Source organism: Lichenostomus cassidix, chromosome 1Aa (assembly GCF_008360975.1).
Source record: "Lichenostomus cassidix isolate B80296 chromosome 1Aa, HeHo_3.0, whole genome shotgun sequence".
NCBI lineage: Eukaryota > Metazoa > Chordata > Aves > Passeriformes > Meliphagidae > Lichenostomus > Lichenostomus cassidix.
Window position 1 is genome coordinate 40,856,754 of NC_139480.1, and position 17,046 is coordinate 40,873,799.

Below are 17,046 nucleotides of genomic sequence, written 5' to 3' on the forward strand. Positions count from 1 at the left end.
AGTGTAAAATACTACATGTCCCAGACAGTGAAGATGGGCAGATTACAGATGTGCAAGAGCCTCCAATAAATCTAGGATATACCCATTCATAACTGTGTCCAGCTTTTGAAAGCATAATGACAAGCATAGTTATATAGATGTAGTCACTACACACACCAATTTTTTATATACCATTTTAAATACTGATATTTTATATGTGTTCCAGCATTAGCTTTATTTACATACACATATAAATATATGGTGGATTAAAAGAGAGCTAAGACAACAAAAAAAAAGCTCACTAAAAGCTCTTTAATTTCTTTTATGGTGTAATGAAAGCAAAATATAATATATGAAGGTAATGGAATAAATATAAGATGAACCCAGATCTGCTACATGTTAATCAAAACCATGAACCCACTCAGTGATATTTTTAGAATTCAGATAGTGTATCACATTATTCTTCTGTCTTTCTTATCCTCTAATCTTACAAAACAGAGCTTTCTGTAAACTTGAAGAATAAGACATGCAAGGAGTCAAAAATCTGCACCTAATTTGTGAACTATTTGGTATCTCACAGAAGCCTACTGATTCCAGCATTCTCTTTATTCCAGTTACTTAAGCCTATGAAACACATAACCATTTTTGGTACTGATGTACATATTTTCTGATGTTGTCATCAGATATGTATGTCTACATCTCATACCAGCTTTTCCTTAACTTTAAGTGGCAAATACTTCAAATTGGTATAGAAGTTCACCAAAATAAATGTCAATTAATGTAATCAATTGATCTCAACAATTAAGGTTTAAAATACCTGACTGCTATCCAGTACTTAAGCACGTCAACCCACTGGCCTTTAAAACTAAAGCAACACTGAAAATCTGCATTCTCAAACCCACGTTCTAACCTGTACGAAACAGCTACAATTTATAAATTATCCACAGAGATCCAAGATATCATGAACACCTGACTGAGTTAACACTTCAGCATGTGATTTCAATCCCATTGAGATCATAACAACAACTAATTTATTCAGAAGTGTATGAAACAGATCCTTCTAGAAGCTATGTTAAGGCATGTGGAGGACAGAGAGTTTTATTTTAAAGCAGTTGTAAAAAGGTAAGGAAAAGCAGCTTGGAAAGAGTTGAGCTAGACTCCATGTGTTATTCTATACTTTTTTTAAATTAATTCCTCATGTTTGGATAGGAAAAATACATTAGATCTTGGCAAAGCTTATCTTCCTTTTAATTAGCACTGTCTTCCAACCAAATGGCAAGGAAGTCCTGATCTACATGTGGAGTGACAATATGAAATATGAGATCAGATAATATCTTCCTGAATGTGGACAGTGCAACATTACACAAGCATAAAATAAAACCTCCTAACAATTTACCTCTACAATATGCTAAGTCAAATCTCTTTCCCCCAGCTTTTCCAAATTTGTTTTTGCTAATGGTTAGATTCCTTTTGAAAGAAGAATGTAGGATACTAAATTAGTAATATGATGGTTGCCAATACATAATTCCTTTAAACACATGCAAATGTCATTTTTGCACGAATGAGTGTGTGTTTGTACACAGGACACTTGCTATGATCAAGATGGATTTTGATGCATTTGAAGCCTTCAGAGAAACAGAAGCAGTTTTTTAATTCTAAAAGATAAGCCAAATATTTTGTTAAAGTTTTACTTTATCAGAATTCATAGAAATGTAAAAAGAGAGTCCTTTAATATTTCAAATGAGTTCAGACCAAAGTGCTTGATAAAAAGTTCCAATTTGTTTTACCATATTACCTGGGTAGAAATAACACTGTATGCCTTGCCCATTTGTACATTGTAGTGATGCAGGTAACAGGTAATAGGGGTCTGTTATTACCACCAGGAAAGTTCAAGAATATTTTCCTGATTTTCACTTTTTTTTGAGACCTGTTTTGGGCCGTTAAATTTCACACTGATGACATAACACTAGAAATGGTTTTAGAAATTAATTTCAATATGATACTTTAAAGGACTGCTCTGTTTTAGAAATATCAGTCCTCCAATGGCTGTTGTATTTTTTGCCACATAAAAGCAATGTACAGAGAAGGCACTTAAAACCTTAAGATTACAACCTTAAGTTTATAACCTTATGACCTCTAAAATATGTTTAAACATTATTATCTGCATGTCAGCAGAAACATTACCTCATTGGAATTATTTCACTTGGAGCATATGTGGCATGAAAATTTTAATTTTTTTTATTTGATTTGACTGTTGGAACAGATTAACTACTATGGCCAGTAAAACAGGTTTGAAAATAACCTGTTCTCTAACAGCAACATCTGACTAAACCACATTTAGTTTGTAAGAGACATATCAATATTTGCAGCAGGTTTTCAAAAATGTAAATGCATCAAGTGTCATTTATTGATTTTGGAAGTATTTTTTGTTTCCCTACTAAAATTTTAAAAGTCACTTATTCAATATCAGCATATAATAGAATTTATAAGGTATACTTTAATTTAATATGTTTAAAAAATAAATAGATTTGAACATAAATTTGAAAAATAAACTATGTTTCCTTGGCTGCTGGGTATTCATACTTGTATTTTTGACTAAGAGAGAATTTATCTTTTAAATAAAGTATTTAAATAATTACAAAAAATTTGAATCTCACAGAGGTGTAATTAATCAAGAATTTTCACAGAGAGAAGTCAAGGATTGGAGATAAATTAACATATCAAAGGAGAACAGTAAAGATGGAATACAATTTACAATCCTGAATTTACACGTCTCTTAAAAAAATCAAAATGTATTGTTTACTTCAGAGGTTTCTGGTGCCACTGCTTTTAATGCAAAATTATTTTGTGTATGAATAAAGTTTAGGAAAGTAACACAGCAAGTTGACACTTGATGGTATTTTGTATCCTTTGGGAACTAAAACCTGATATTTTGAAGTGTCGTGGAAATTGTGTAGTCTAGTTTCACTCCTGTTCCAGAGGATAGGCTAAGATTAAGAAAGCCCATGACTTGTGTTGAGAACACTTTCAGATGTTAGAATGCCTGAATTTAAGCTCTTAGCTTGCGCCCAAGAAATTATTTTAAAGGTAAAGATTTAAGCAAATGACAAAACTCATTTAGTATACAAATCTCTTAGGTGTGGCACATTTTTTATTACTGAAATGTGTAACTTCTCCCCACGATGGCATTTTCTGGTTTATATGCTTTGTAAATAGAACATTGTGTTTGTAACACTGGGAGGTGACAGCATCTTTGGTTATTATTAAATGTGTTGTACATTATAGCCATTAAATCCATGAGCTTTTTCACACAGTGACATCAAATTTCAAAATACACTACATGACACAATATACTGAGAAAAGATAAGAGGTGTTCCTGGTTTGTGGATAGGTTTCAGCTCGATTACTACTACAAAACTATTGGAAATTAAATATATGAAAACTTAAATATCTAAGACTGGTTGGAAGCCAGGCTGAACTACACATTTTGTAATATTTCAAGCAGATACAAAATGGTTCCTCAGTCATAAAAACTAAAATAAGAAAGAACTATGGCTCCTATGCAGGGAGAATGGCCATAGGACAAAATCAGAACAGATATATTGTCATTGTTGACCAAATGAGACAAATTTTACAATATGCAGGAGGAGATCTTAATAATGAGAGATCTCAAATAATGAAATGTTAATTTCTGGTTTTGTGTCCTTATTCCCCAAACTTTCTTCCTATTCTGAAAACACACATTTTTAGGTGAATTTCCTATGTGCTGCAGACAACACAAATGCATTCTACAGAGTCTGACTCACAGTCTGACTGTCTGAACATTAGTCCTTTCAGAGCAGAACACCACTTACACTGAAAGCTCATACAAGAGAAAACCTGCAGTGAATTATCTGGTGTCTCAACAAGTGGAAAGTTGGCAGCATTGTAATTTCTTGTTCAGCACTTCAAATCAGCAGTCAAGCAGAACGCTTGAGAAGAAATACAATATTGGAGAGAGAATATTGCATGGGTCAGAGAAAGACACTTTTCTGGTATGTTTTCCTTTTCTTTGACTTTATCCTCAAAGAATGCAGATCAGTGCTGAGACCTTTGATAGAGCTACAAATTTTGAGTAGTTCTGACCATCTAGTGAGGTATTTCCATTCAGTTTTGTTCTTAAGGAGAGAAAAGACATAGACACCAGTGCATATACTTGACCATTCCCAGCTGAGAAAACATGATTCTGCTGCATACTACTGCCTCAGTATTTTTCAATCTTTGCTGACTCCCAACAGTGTACTTCAGTCAAAACAAAAGCACAATTCAAAGGCATGCAGTCAGTAGAAGTCTGCTCTTACTCATCAATGCTGATGCTCCTCTAGGTGTCTTCAGACATATGAATTGAATCCAGCCAAAAAGACAAAGCACTCAGAACTGCTAGAAACAAACTAGAATTATTTATTATGCAAACTATACACCGAAAACTTCTAATTATAGAAAGAACGCAAATTGGAAGTTTTATTCATAAAGAGCTCATAAATTACTCTCCTTAATGTGTCTAGAACCAGACAGACAAAGTCCTAAACAAGCACATACATAAAATCACATTTGTATGCTAAAAGTAGAATTTGACCAAGACTTTTAACCTAATGAGAAAGCTGACTTTGAATAGGTTAAGGACATAAAATGAGTTTGGTAATTTGTCACTCAACACAGTAATTTCCTCCATCACCTGCTCTGAAACACCGCCAAAGAAATTGTATTAAACTAGAAGAAAGTTTTTATAAAAAGAAAAAAAGTTTGTAACAAAATCTTTCTGTATGTGTGTATGATTCATTACAAAAGCATTGTATCCATGGCTTAGCTTTTCATCTATTTTTTCATTGTGCATACTGCCCATGAATTTTAACACTTTAATGTTTAGCTCATTGATTTCTCAGCCAGCTCATGTTTAAAATTTTGAAAGCTGCAAAAATTATATTAAAAACTTCACTATTTCTATTGGAGTCAACCATACTTTACAATTTTTGATTAGAAATTGGGAAACCTAGAACATGTAAAGCACTACACAAAGCTAAATATAGCACAGAAGACCTGAGTCTGATAGCCTCACTATGATGAAAAATTATTTGAGGCATCACCAATGTAAGATTGTGTTTCCAACTTTGCCAAACTTCCAGCATTTTACATGGAATTTTTCACAGTAGCCATGTTCTTAAGTACACATTTTATTTACGTCTATGAGTTTTAGCATTATCCTAAGCGGAGGCAAAAAATTAGTTCTCTGCTTTAAAAGGCCTGGAATTTTTATTCAAAAGATCCTAGCACTGCTTTGAATAAAGGAAACAATGTTAAATCATTCAAGAAGGTTCACTTTACAGAGAGAAATGTCATTTTGCCATACCATTAATAATCTCATGATACTTTTTCGTATTTGCCAGATAGTTCATTAAGCTTGTTTTAACTTCCCAAAGAATGAAGCAGAATAAACATGTTAATCAATGTTTAAATATCTGTGTCTCCTTGAAAGCAATCAAGCAACACCTTCAAAAAAATCCAGATGTCATTACTGTTACAAGGTGAATTAACTGGGACAGTTTGCAACATGATATTATATTCATGAGCCAAGAATATAACGATAAATGTCTCTCTGTCTCTATTTGAAAGTGTCCACAAAGATCTGTCTGCCAAACAAAAGGTCAGCTCTTTGTAATAGAAGAAAACAAATTAATTAATAAAATGTAAATTAAAAAGTAATTAAATTATGCAGAGTAACCTAAAACTATGTCTTTGACAGCACTCAATTCACACTAAAATGTAGGTAAGCCATTCACTAACAACAGCTTTATGACACGAGTCAGTTGCCCATGGTCATGGTGGTTTAGACATAATGAGTTGTTGTAAGTTCTATAGTTTTGCCACTTTATATGTGTTATGGTTGCAAAAAAATATGTAATTGTGTACATTTTAAAATAGCATTTCATTAGTTAGACTTGTAACTCCAACACAGATGTACAGACAAATCAGAAGAGCTGGTTAAGTTCTTCCTATAAATCTATTTAATGTAAATGAATTCTCCAAATACTACTTTTAGTTCTTCTTTTTCTTCACAGTATGCTTTTACTGAAAACTCTCTGAATCCATCATATCCACGTCAGAGAAATAATCTTCTATTCATTGTCTATTCTATTCAATGTCTATTCTATTCATTGTCACCGTACTTTTGATAACACAATAGTTTGTTTTGGCCAAAAAGGAAGTTGTTTAACTTGTTTTTTAGATGAGTATCCTACTTCCAACCTGGAAAAATTGCAAATTTTTTTTTTTGTTTCTACAGTCTCAATTCTATCATAGACTCTGTAAATCCAGGGCCATTTTGTATAATTTGTTGTTGCAGACTTAGAGAAGCCTTTTACTGATTTGATAATGGTTAAAATTTCTGTAACATCTTTAAATATTTCACCAGATACTCTGAATTTTTACATTGTATTAGATATTAAGGCATGGTACAAAAGATGAAGCAAGTATCTTTGGCTTGCTTGGCAAATTCATGCACAGGTTTATCTTAGTAAGCTTTGTCCCATTTACTCTCTCTATAAAAATACATGCTGTAGTTCTGGCAGTGTCACTGTGTCAGCTGAAGACCTTGGTTTCTGTGACTTTTTTACACTGCATAACACGTAGATTGTTCTTATTATCATATGTCTGCAAAAAGAAATTACATCTGCCAAATCCATCTCCAAGCTTTGCAGTGACATTATGACAATGCACTGCTATTAGAACATCTTGTCACAAAGCTCTGCTAACTGAATGGTAATTTGTACAGGAATAACCCTGTGTGTCACAGATCACTTCTGAGTGAGTGAACAGTGAAAATGGAGTTCTATTTAATGGAGCAAGGTGATGCACGTTCATATTTTCCACTCTGTACTGTTTCTCCTTCTTCTCTACCCTTCTTCTAAGTATGCACATTTGGATTAAACCAATAGCTCCCAATTAAAAAAGACAGACATTACTAGAAATAGTGCTTCAAGGGAATCCTAACACTATGTAAGTATAAAAATATACGGCTTCAGAGATTATTATCCCATAATCACCAAAAAAAAAAAAAAACCAAACCAAACCAAACCAAAACCAAACTCCCAAGTGATCGCATATGTATCCATGTCAGTGTTTGTAAAACTCTAGTGCAGAAATGCAGAGATCAGTCTCTTATATAATTGTAGTGACAGTGGAACATATAGGACAGGAGCTTTCTCACTGGACTAACATTCCCAAGCATATCTTTCCTTTTTAGGGTCATCCTATTCACCATTTCCTTAACACTTGCATGAGCTGTGTTACAAGAAATACAAATATATCATACCTAATGGAAGCAGGGACAATTTGCCCAAGGTGACAATCTTGTTTTTTGACTACCTGCCCAGAAGTGTGCTCAGGCTAGTTCAAGAAAATTATTTCTTTTTATCTAAAATACTACTTTATATAAAATCTGTGTCAGAGTGCCATTAACTGTCCTGCTTTTTCAAGCATTTCTTAATTGTTCTTTCCCTTATTCATTGCATCAAAACCAGGTCAAGACAAAACATGAACAAGATATATTTTCTGAAACTGGGACTAATTAGGCTAATTAGAGAATAGATTATTTCTAGCTCTACATTGCTGAGCAGTCAGGTGTGGGAAGGGGGAGACTCAACGTATATTATTTGGGCCCTTTCTACTCAAAATCTTGAAAACAATACATGAGCCCTATATACACTTTCAATGAAAACATACTAGGGCCAGTTGAAAGAATCATCTCTAGTTTCTAAATACTTTTGCTTTGATGTTTTTACATATGTAGGACTATGTTATATGTTAAGAATCCTGCAGGCATTCCTTCCAGAAGAAAGAGTTTGGATAAGATTGCAGCCTCAGATTATAGTAAAATTGATTTCAGAAGTATATTTCTTCTTGCTTAATTTCATTCATTGCATAAATTTTTAACATGAAACCAAGTCATTGCTGATTCTTTGCAAATTTCAAAATTATTTGCAGTCAGAAAAGGTTTTAACTGTCTATTTGAACTGGGCAAATACTGTGACTAAACACTCTTTCAGCAGACTCAATTCATTACTTTGTCACATGTTCCAGTCGTCCTTTCAACACTCCTTTCATACCTGTGGTCTGAAATTCTGGCTGTATATCTTCATTAAAGATTATTTCAAATCAAGATACAGAAAAGCCTAAGAAAGGTTAGCCCACATTGATGGACATAAATATTCAGACACTTCCAGCCAGGCAGATTAGACCTGCGTTGCTTGGAAGCTGTGCAGCTTCAGCAGCACTGTCCTTGAGCTAATTGTACACTGCCTCTCAGCAGGAGAATGACAGTCTATCTCGCAAGTGGAGAATAAATGAAAAACACTTGTCTAAAAAAAAGCAAACAGTGAAAGAAAATATGACTGCTATCTCAAAGTACACTTAAACTGAAGGGCGCTGGTTGGCAAAAGAATAAGTGGGTAGAAGCTTACCATGAACATGTTCAAGCTGCAAATCAGGAGATTTCTATCCAGTAGAACATGAAGGATTTTACTTACTTTCCAGCAGTGCTGTCCACTAACAGTTTTTCTACTTTTATCATGGCAATTCATAAGTTTATGAAAGATCCCATAAATTAGATACCCATTGTAGTAGTTGCTGGACTGGATGGCTCTTCGTGTTCTTTGCTGTCATATTCATTTGCAAGATATGTGAATAAATACTTCTGAATTATCACATATTCTTACATGTCATCTTGTAATTAGCATGTCTACCTATTTAAATTCTTTCCTCTTTCCCCGTATAAATTTTCTTAAGTAATATTTTGTGCTTCCGTATTGCTATATTTCTATAGACAATAATAACCAAAATGGCTATGTACGTGTTTCCAATTGCAAACTTTTCTTTTTTAGAAAAAACCCTACATATATATATATATTTACAAACACTGATCATTCAGTGTCATTTCACTCCAATCAGCCCCAAGGGATCTATTAACAAAACCTGGGTTACCCTCACCTTCGTGGGGGCAGGTGGTAACACATGTTAGAAAGTATTTCATTAAATACCAAACAGTTGGGAAAAAAGCAGATGTTCCACTTAGGTTAACAGAAAACAAGGCACTCTCCTCTTAGGATGTAAAATGAGTGATGCAGAATGGCAGGTCTGAATACAAGTAGTAGACCTCATAAATTTTAAAATACTAGATTTAATCTAAACCCAGTCAGACTTCCAGATGGCTCTTTGCTTAGAAAACAAGGGTTTTTTTCCAGAATTCCACAAGTACACACATCTCTGTAGAAAGCTTTAAAATTTATTTGTCTAACATTTCTACAGCTATTTTGCACTTACCTTTGTAATTACAGATAACTTTCCAAAATTTTTCCGCATTATTTTGTAACACTTTTCTTACCAATTCAAAATTATTTATTTGTGCACATATAAATATTTTTAATTTCTTCTTTACATTTTCTTAATAATTTAATTTAGAAAAAGAAAATCTACTCCAATATTTCAGAATAACTACTAGCGTACTGCCATGGTAGATTTGAATAAGAGAAAATATCTCTAGCCATGCTCAGAGGTTTTTTAATCACAATTTTGCCTCAAAATTGAATGTGCTTCCCATAATTATTTTACTTTTTCTCCTTAGCTCTCCTGTGTGGTACAAGCATCTACCTGAAAGATATTCAAGTGCATGAATAAATTTTCTGTCGGTGACAGATATGAACAAAATGTATAGCAATTCTATAAGGAAACAGACTAGTTTTCAGTCCAACAAGAAAATAAAGACTGTTGTGTGCACATGTGAAAATATGTAAATCCTATTTGTGGATCAAATTTATCATTTCTAAAAGAAATAAAATTTCCTCTTTCAGTTCCTATGCTTCATCCAGTTTTCAGAGCAAACCCTGCCAGCTACGAGGCACAGTCTTAGCAACAATGATCTTAGGTTTCCATTGTCCAAGGCTGGAATACTCACAGTACACCCAGAACAGATATCTCCTCTGAGATACATGCAGTTCCCTATTATTAATGTTCAAATCACAATGTTCTTTCCAACTGGGCCAAATTGAGGAGATTTTTCGAGGTTTCAGAAGAAAACTTCAAGATGTGAAGGTAATAATGTCTTATTTCTATTTTGTGTTTCTTACCAAAAATGTGTTTTACTTTCCTTAAGGAAATAATCTTAAGATTGTTCTGATAAATCAGTCAGCTGAGCATAAAAAAACAGTCCTCCAGTCCTCCAGATTATAATTATTAATGATATACTTGAAATGTAATATTTTATCTCAAATTGTTAGAGTTAAGCAAATATTTATAAAGTTAACCTTGTAATTAAAAGTATAAAGCAATATGAATAACATTGCCACTGGACCATCTGGGTAATTTTTTATTTTATAAAGAACCTCAGTAACAAGCAGGTAAAATAAGCAAAATTTTTTGAGGAAGTGCAGGACACACAGAAGGATCTGCCTTCAAAATTACACTGTAAAGTATTTTTAAAATCTTGCTAGGCAAAAATATATTATTTTCCATTGTGATATTTTCTGAATATAACTTCCATTTTCCTCTATGAAGAAATGCTTGGTGTATAAAATAATAATTCAGTGACTGTGCAATGTCTTAGAAGAACTTCAAATTAGTTTTCAAGCTATGCATCAGTTTATTTCTTCAAGAGTACTTGAAGAATTGAATTTAAAGTTTGGCATTTTTTCCAAAATAAAAGTAAGTTGTCATATAAAGCTCTGTTGCATGATATAATGTTGTAAAGTTAAATACTACCATTCTGAGCTTACGTGAAACTTCAATTGCACTCAAAGTATAAACATATAAAATATCGACTGCATTCTAATTACCGTTTACACTTTTCTCTCTTCTTCAGAGCAATACACCTGAAAACTGTCTTACTCAGATTAACTTCAAATATTTAAAAATGCAACCTAAACCAGATGGCTGTAAAAATGACTGAAAACCAGTAGAAAGATGTGAATTGCAAGTTTTACCAATAGACCATATCAATCACAATGACATTGCCAATTACTCACTTTAACAGCCTATGTCCATTTGGCATTTTTTTCCAAACAGATTTAATTTAGAACATCACTACATTGGAGACTACACATATTGAGACAGGAGGCGAGACTGAGTCCATCCGGTGTTCTTCTGTCTTCTGCCAAAAAGCAGTCAGAAAAATCCCTCTTTTACTCCTCTGATTTGGAGCAACATGGCTCTAGTTTTGTTCTCCTTCTCACAATTCTTGTAGACAGATCTCTTTCTGCAGATTCAATCTATTTCAGCTATTGACTTTTGGGCTTGAGGAAATATTTAAATAAAAGTTGGCTTAGACCAGCGTGATAAAATCTTGTCCAAAAGAATGGTTGCTGGTTTTGGCCTTTGTTGAAGTACAGCTTCACAGAAATGGAAGTTGATAAATTATCAACATTAGGAGTTTGACAGAAATTGATAATATTTTAGAAACATTGACAGCAAACGCTGAGGCCGTTTTTCTGCAGGCCTACAGATTATTGATGGAAAGAAAAATTAGACATTTTAGGTCAATTAATAAGGCAATTTTAAATTAAATCACAATAATATTATGGTATGCATGTATTAACTTTATCAGCAAACAACATCTCAGTGCATGAATAAGAACAACTGAGACATTTTGCAAATATGTAATTATGTATGTATATAAAATATGTAATTAAAATGTAAAAGATATATCTAAGGGGGTGGTTTTCTCTAATGTTTCCAAGGCTGCTCTTTCTAGCCCTCATAATATCCTACTCCTGGCTGAACATGCTAAGATGGAGAAGGTGAAAAACTGAGTTTAGCCTCTACACAAAACCTACATGATTTCTTCTTGAGTGATCTTGTGACATTAATTAAAGATAACATGAGTTATTAGGGCCCTATGTTGTCTTCTTTAGTGAGACAAACGATACCCCAGGCAACAATTCCACCCTTGAACACTCAGAATCATTGATTTTTACAGTAGTAAAATTACAATATTTGCTGAATCCTGTGTGGATGCAGCCAAGTCTGACATTGTCACATATTCTCTGTGTACAGTTGTGTTTGTCTGCATTATCATCTAAACCCATTCTGTTCTCTTCTCTGAGCTGCTCTTGAAGGCTTTAAAATAATTTTATTCTTAATCTCTGTCAGTCTAACCTAAATTTCATTGACTGTTCTGAAATGTTTTTCACTGTTTCCTGCCAAAATATATGAGAAAGATCTCTTCAAACCTCAAGAGTTGGTGAGCTGGTGAATAGCTAGTCAAACTAGTCATGAGCTCCCTAAAAAATGTGGTCAGTAGAGGCAATACCTGGCTGAATTGTGTCAACTTGTAAATGAACTGCCAAAAGCAAGATATTTCTATGAAACCTGAAGAAAAAAAAAAAAACAAAAAAACCAAAAAACTACTGACCTTGGTGTCTGTCCTGTACAGTCTAAAAGCTTTGAGTGAAAGAGAAAGCATAGTGTATACTGAACAATATAGTGGGTATATTCTTGTCCACAGATATCTAAACTAAATGTCAGTGAATCATGTATATGACAAAAAGATGCATGTTTCTCCACTTTTGTGAGCTAGAATTTGAGTGGTATGTGTTGAGACAAGACAAGACACATTATTTTCTCACCTTGTCAGAGAAGAGAAACAAATAAATGTCAGGTGCAAAACCAATATAAATCATATGTCACCCGTACTTGAAACATCAAGATATGGAATTCCACGGAGATGCAAGCTACCAAGATATGAATGAACTATGGAGGTGGAATCTGCTTTTGGGCAGCACTATATTTGAGGCAATTAACTTCTAAAATACTTGGTAAGTTGGTGCTTCAAAATTTAAATGTATTGTTTCTTTTGAATCAGCCAAAGAGAGATTTCTTAATACATAAGGAAGAAAAGAGGGGATAGTAGATCTTACAGCTGATGCAAAACTAGGCCTCAGGAAATTTTCGTTATTTATTATTTTTCTTATTTTAAAGTGTCCTGTATAGTCCAGCAAGAACATTAAATCTGAGTCAGGATTATAGAAAGAGTTGATTTATTGGCTGTTCTGACTGACAACATAAGTCTAATTCCATTACTAAGGGATTTTTTTTATTTTAAGGGCAGAACAGCCACTAACATGTGACAGAGGGCTTACTAATGAAATGTGTTCTGTCACCAGTGTCAGTAACTGCATATTACAATCTCTGAGATGTGTGATCATTTTGACTGCCTTTAAATTAGTAACATGCTGTTTGTCAACTTGATGGACCCTCAATTAGCATAAAAGATTCACTGAATTTTGCTCCTCTTAGGTGAAATTAGGATATTTTAATTAAGAAAAGTTGGCATTATTAATGTTGTACATCTGTAAAATCTGGTATCTTCAGATTGTCAGAGTTAATTTAGGATTTTTGTGTCCTTCATGGCAGAAAATGAATGCTCAAATTGAATTTCTACCCCTGTAAATCTTGAGTAGATACATATGAGTAAAAGGGGAAAATCTCATATAGAAGTCCACAACTTGGCTACTCAATTCAAGAAAATCTTCCATTTGATTTAATTGCATAAAGTATCATCTGCACATGGAATGAAGATGCCTAATCTGGATTTTTAGGCTAAATTAGAGGAGATGAAATGTTCATGAAGGAAGTGTAATGGCTGGGAGACTTAAGTGAAGCAATACAAGTAATCTGATTTGCTTTTGGATTATGTTCTCTTTTAAAAATATTTACCAGATGTGGATGTTATTGCCTAGAATATGGATGACTTCTTGCTGCAAGATATTTATCCACAGAGTCCTCCACAGAGAAGTTCCCCAACTCCCACTACCACCCACAAATGGATTCACCAAATGAGCAGCCCAGGCTTAAGTGGGACTTTTGTTGGTGGAAAGGAGATTGAAAGGTTTCAGCCTTTCTCTGGTAGTAGCTACTGAGGAATCGGGGGTTTAGGTTGTATTCCAGCCTGTGTGTGGAGTGTTTGATCAAATAAGGTCATCCCTTCACTGACTTGTTTCAAAGTGAAGATTTTTTTTATACTGAGTGGCAAAGATACCTGTAAGTCCAAAAATATGAGACATTCCAATGATGGTATTAATGGGAGCTATATGTTAGCATTGCAATGTGGTATAGCTGAACTCTTCAAAGACATAAGAAAAGCTTTCACCATGTGGGGCCAAAATCATCCCAATGAATACTATATTCAATACAGGATTTAAAAATGTCTTTTTTTCCATTTATGATTAGACCTGTATGATGAATTAGCTGAAGGATGTGCTATGATTTGTGTGCCCTTCATTTTGACAGACCTTGCACTTCTTTCTTTTCCAAGAAGAAAAACAACTGGATCTTTGCAGAGATAAGCAGTTATTGCAGTCCATAAACAATCCTTATATTATAGAAAAAAATGACATCTTATTGATATTGGCAATGTTCAGGGAGAAAAAATGTGAGCAGAATGTAGAGAAATATGCCACCTATCATGTAAGAGAACATGTGTATGTGTATGTATATATAAATGTCTACCGACACCTAGATTTTCACAAAAGCCTGTTTCTTTGATTTCTTAAAAATACTGTGAAGAAATAAGCAAGCAAAATCACGAATCACCAATCAGCCCTCCAATCACGAAAAGAATTTGCTGTAATATTTCTTGTGCAAGGGCTACTGAGATGGGATGTGCCACTCCTGCTGAGACTAGCACACATTTTCTTTGAAAATTGCTCCATGTATTCACAGAAAACCATGCTATTTTAAGTGATGGAAAGTAGAGGGGAAAAAATTAATAACCAAATAAAAAAATTATTTTTCATCATGCATAAGCAATCTGTAGAAGGAAAGAAGTTATAGGTAGTCTAAACACATTTTATGGATGTAAATTCTCATGAGTGAAAGCTATAACATGCAACATTTTGTATTCAAATACCAACTACAGTGAAGCCAAGTGCCACATTATCTGTAAACAGAATTACAAGGACCATCAAATCATTAAACCATTAAAGTCATGATGAAGCACAGACTACGAAAAAGTTAATGGAAGTTCATTTTCTTGAGGATCATGAGGCAAACCCTCAGGTCCAGTTTCTGGCTTTTCACTTAGAAAGGAGAAGGATTTCTTGTTCAGCCAGTGTGCCTACTGCAGTTTACAATGCCCCAGAGGAAGCTTATGGGGGCAGGTAGCAGGCAGTCATTACAAAGATTAATGGAGCTAACACCACCTTTTCTGCACTCTGATAGGGAAGGTGCCTTTACTGTCTTTTCCCTCCTCTTTCAAACAATAAAATTTTGTTTTGCCCTCCATTCAGGTCAGTCATTAAGCTGCAGACTGGGGCTCCAAATCTGTAAAGATCTGCAGGACTGCAGAGGACAGTATTTTTCACAAATTGATATCAGCATATTGGAGGTCATTACATGCATCTCAGACTGAGAAGATTCATTTAGGCCTTTTACTAAATTCTTTGGTCTTCCTGTAGTCATCTCTATCCAGTTCTATTGTGTTTCAGAAAGAAAAATCAAAGCAAAACTCTCTATATAATGTGTTCTCAGATTCTTTCAAAGTACTGAAAATCTTTGTCATCTAACAATCTGAAGAGTAGTTATATATACTTGCTATACTAATACTCTTAAGTAGACTCCAGAGTCCACTCCTTTTTGGAGAGGCTGCAGATAACAAATTTGAGCACCAACTGCTAGTTTTTCACAAAGGCCAGGTGTTCCCTCACAGTTCAGAACCCCTTGATCCCACCTATAAACTTGCTTGTGCTGCTATGCTGTAATTTCCCACACATCTGTGAAAATGCCAACAGTGTATGTGCAAGAGGGCAATAAGCTTTAGCAAGATTCCCAGTGGGTCCATTACTCTAACCTAGTGGCACTCTGACCTCACAAAAGGACATGAAAAAGTAGTGTGGAATGGCTATACTGGCATTTTATAACCTGAGTGTTTGTGGAATTCAAGAGCAGCTTGTTAGAGCTCCTTCCTTACAGAAGGACAGACAGATGTGTCTTTTTCCTTCTCATGTCACCTTATTTCAGTTGACTTCTTTCAGTCAGCAAAAATTTACATTTAGGTGACTAGATCCTCTAGTCTTTGCTCAGTTAAAGCTCATATCCACTTTTGCATGGACATTTAAAAGTCCCGTACTGAAATTCAATATAAGATAAATACATATGTTCAAACATGCATGTTTTAGACTCATTTCTTCCTAATTTAAGAAAACAATTCTGTCCACAATTGGTTTCAGTGAGACTACATATGGAATAATGTACCGTTGGCAGCAGATGCAGGTAGAGTGTAAGATCTTCTCTGTCACTCTTCATTAAGCTGTCATTATGTAATACCTTAAATCTAGCAGGTTATTTAATGGGGGCACACTGTTGTGTGTGATGTCTCTTGTTGTCTCTTAATCTGCAGCACATATTTCCCTCAGGTTATATCTGAGAATGCAGTGTATCATTCTTATTTTTAATTTCTCTAAATTAAAAATAAAATACAAAACAATATGAAAAACTTAGATCAATTAATTTTTAAATAAACTCTGGAGCAAATTTCTTATCTTGGTTTTACAAAAAGGCATGCATATTGAAAAAAAAAAGAAGAATTTTTGTGCTTTCTCAAAATCCCACAAATGATTGAAGATCTTCAGAATTACAGCTGTAGTGAGAAACCACTGAGGTACTTCTAGACTTTAATGCCTTTCAGTACATAGAGCACAGCAGCCCTTGAAATTTGCCTCATTCTTTTCCTATTACTAAAAAAATCTTTTCACTCATTTGATAGCAAGTTTCTTGACCTAGCTTCAGAATAAGATAACTAATACACTATTTTTAGATAAATTCTTCTGCCATATGAGATTTTAGATAATCTTACTGTTGAAGAGTAAACTAATGTGATTACCTAGTAACTGAATAATTGTTTTTTTCTTAACCCATTTTACAATATCATATAAGAAAGTAGTCAGTGGATGCTAACCGAACTCTACAACTATCTATCAATTTTGAAGAAATGAAAGGTCAAAATAGGGATTAAAAATGCACTTTTAAAAAAATCTCATGTGTGGG

General features: G+C 34.0%; 1 long non-coding RNA gene across 1 annotated transcript; it reads right to left on the bottom strand.

Moving 5' to 3' along the window:
• Positions 1-4,318: 4,318 nt before the first annotated feature.
• LOC146443508 (uncharacterized) lies at positions 4,319-15,850 on the bottom strand. Its single transcript, XR_014856053.1, has 3 exons — positions 15,731-15,850; positions 6,567-6,666; positions 4,319-4,398 (listed from the first exon to the last, which is right to left on the bottom strand). It is a non-coding gene; the product is annotated as an uncharacterized LOC146443508 (long non-coding RNA).
• Positions 15,851-17,046: the final 1,196 nt, after the last annotated feature.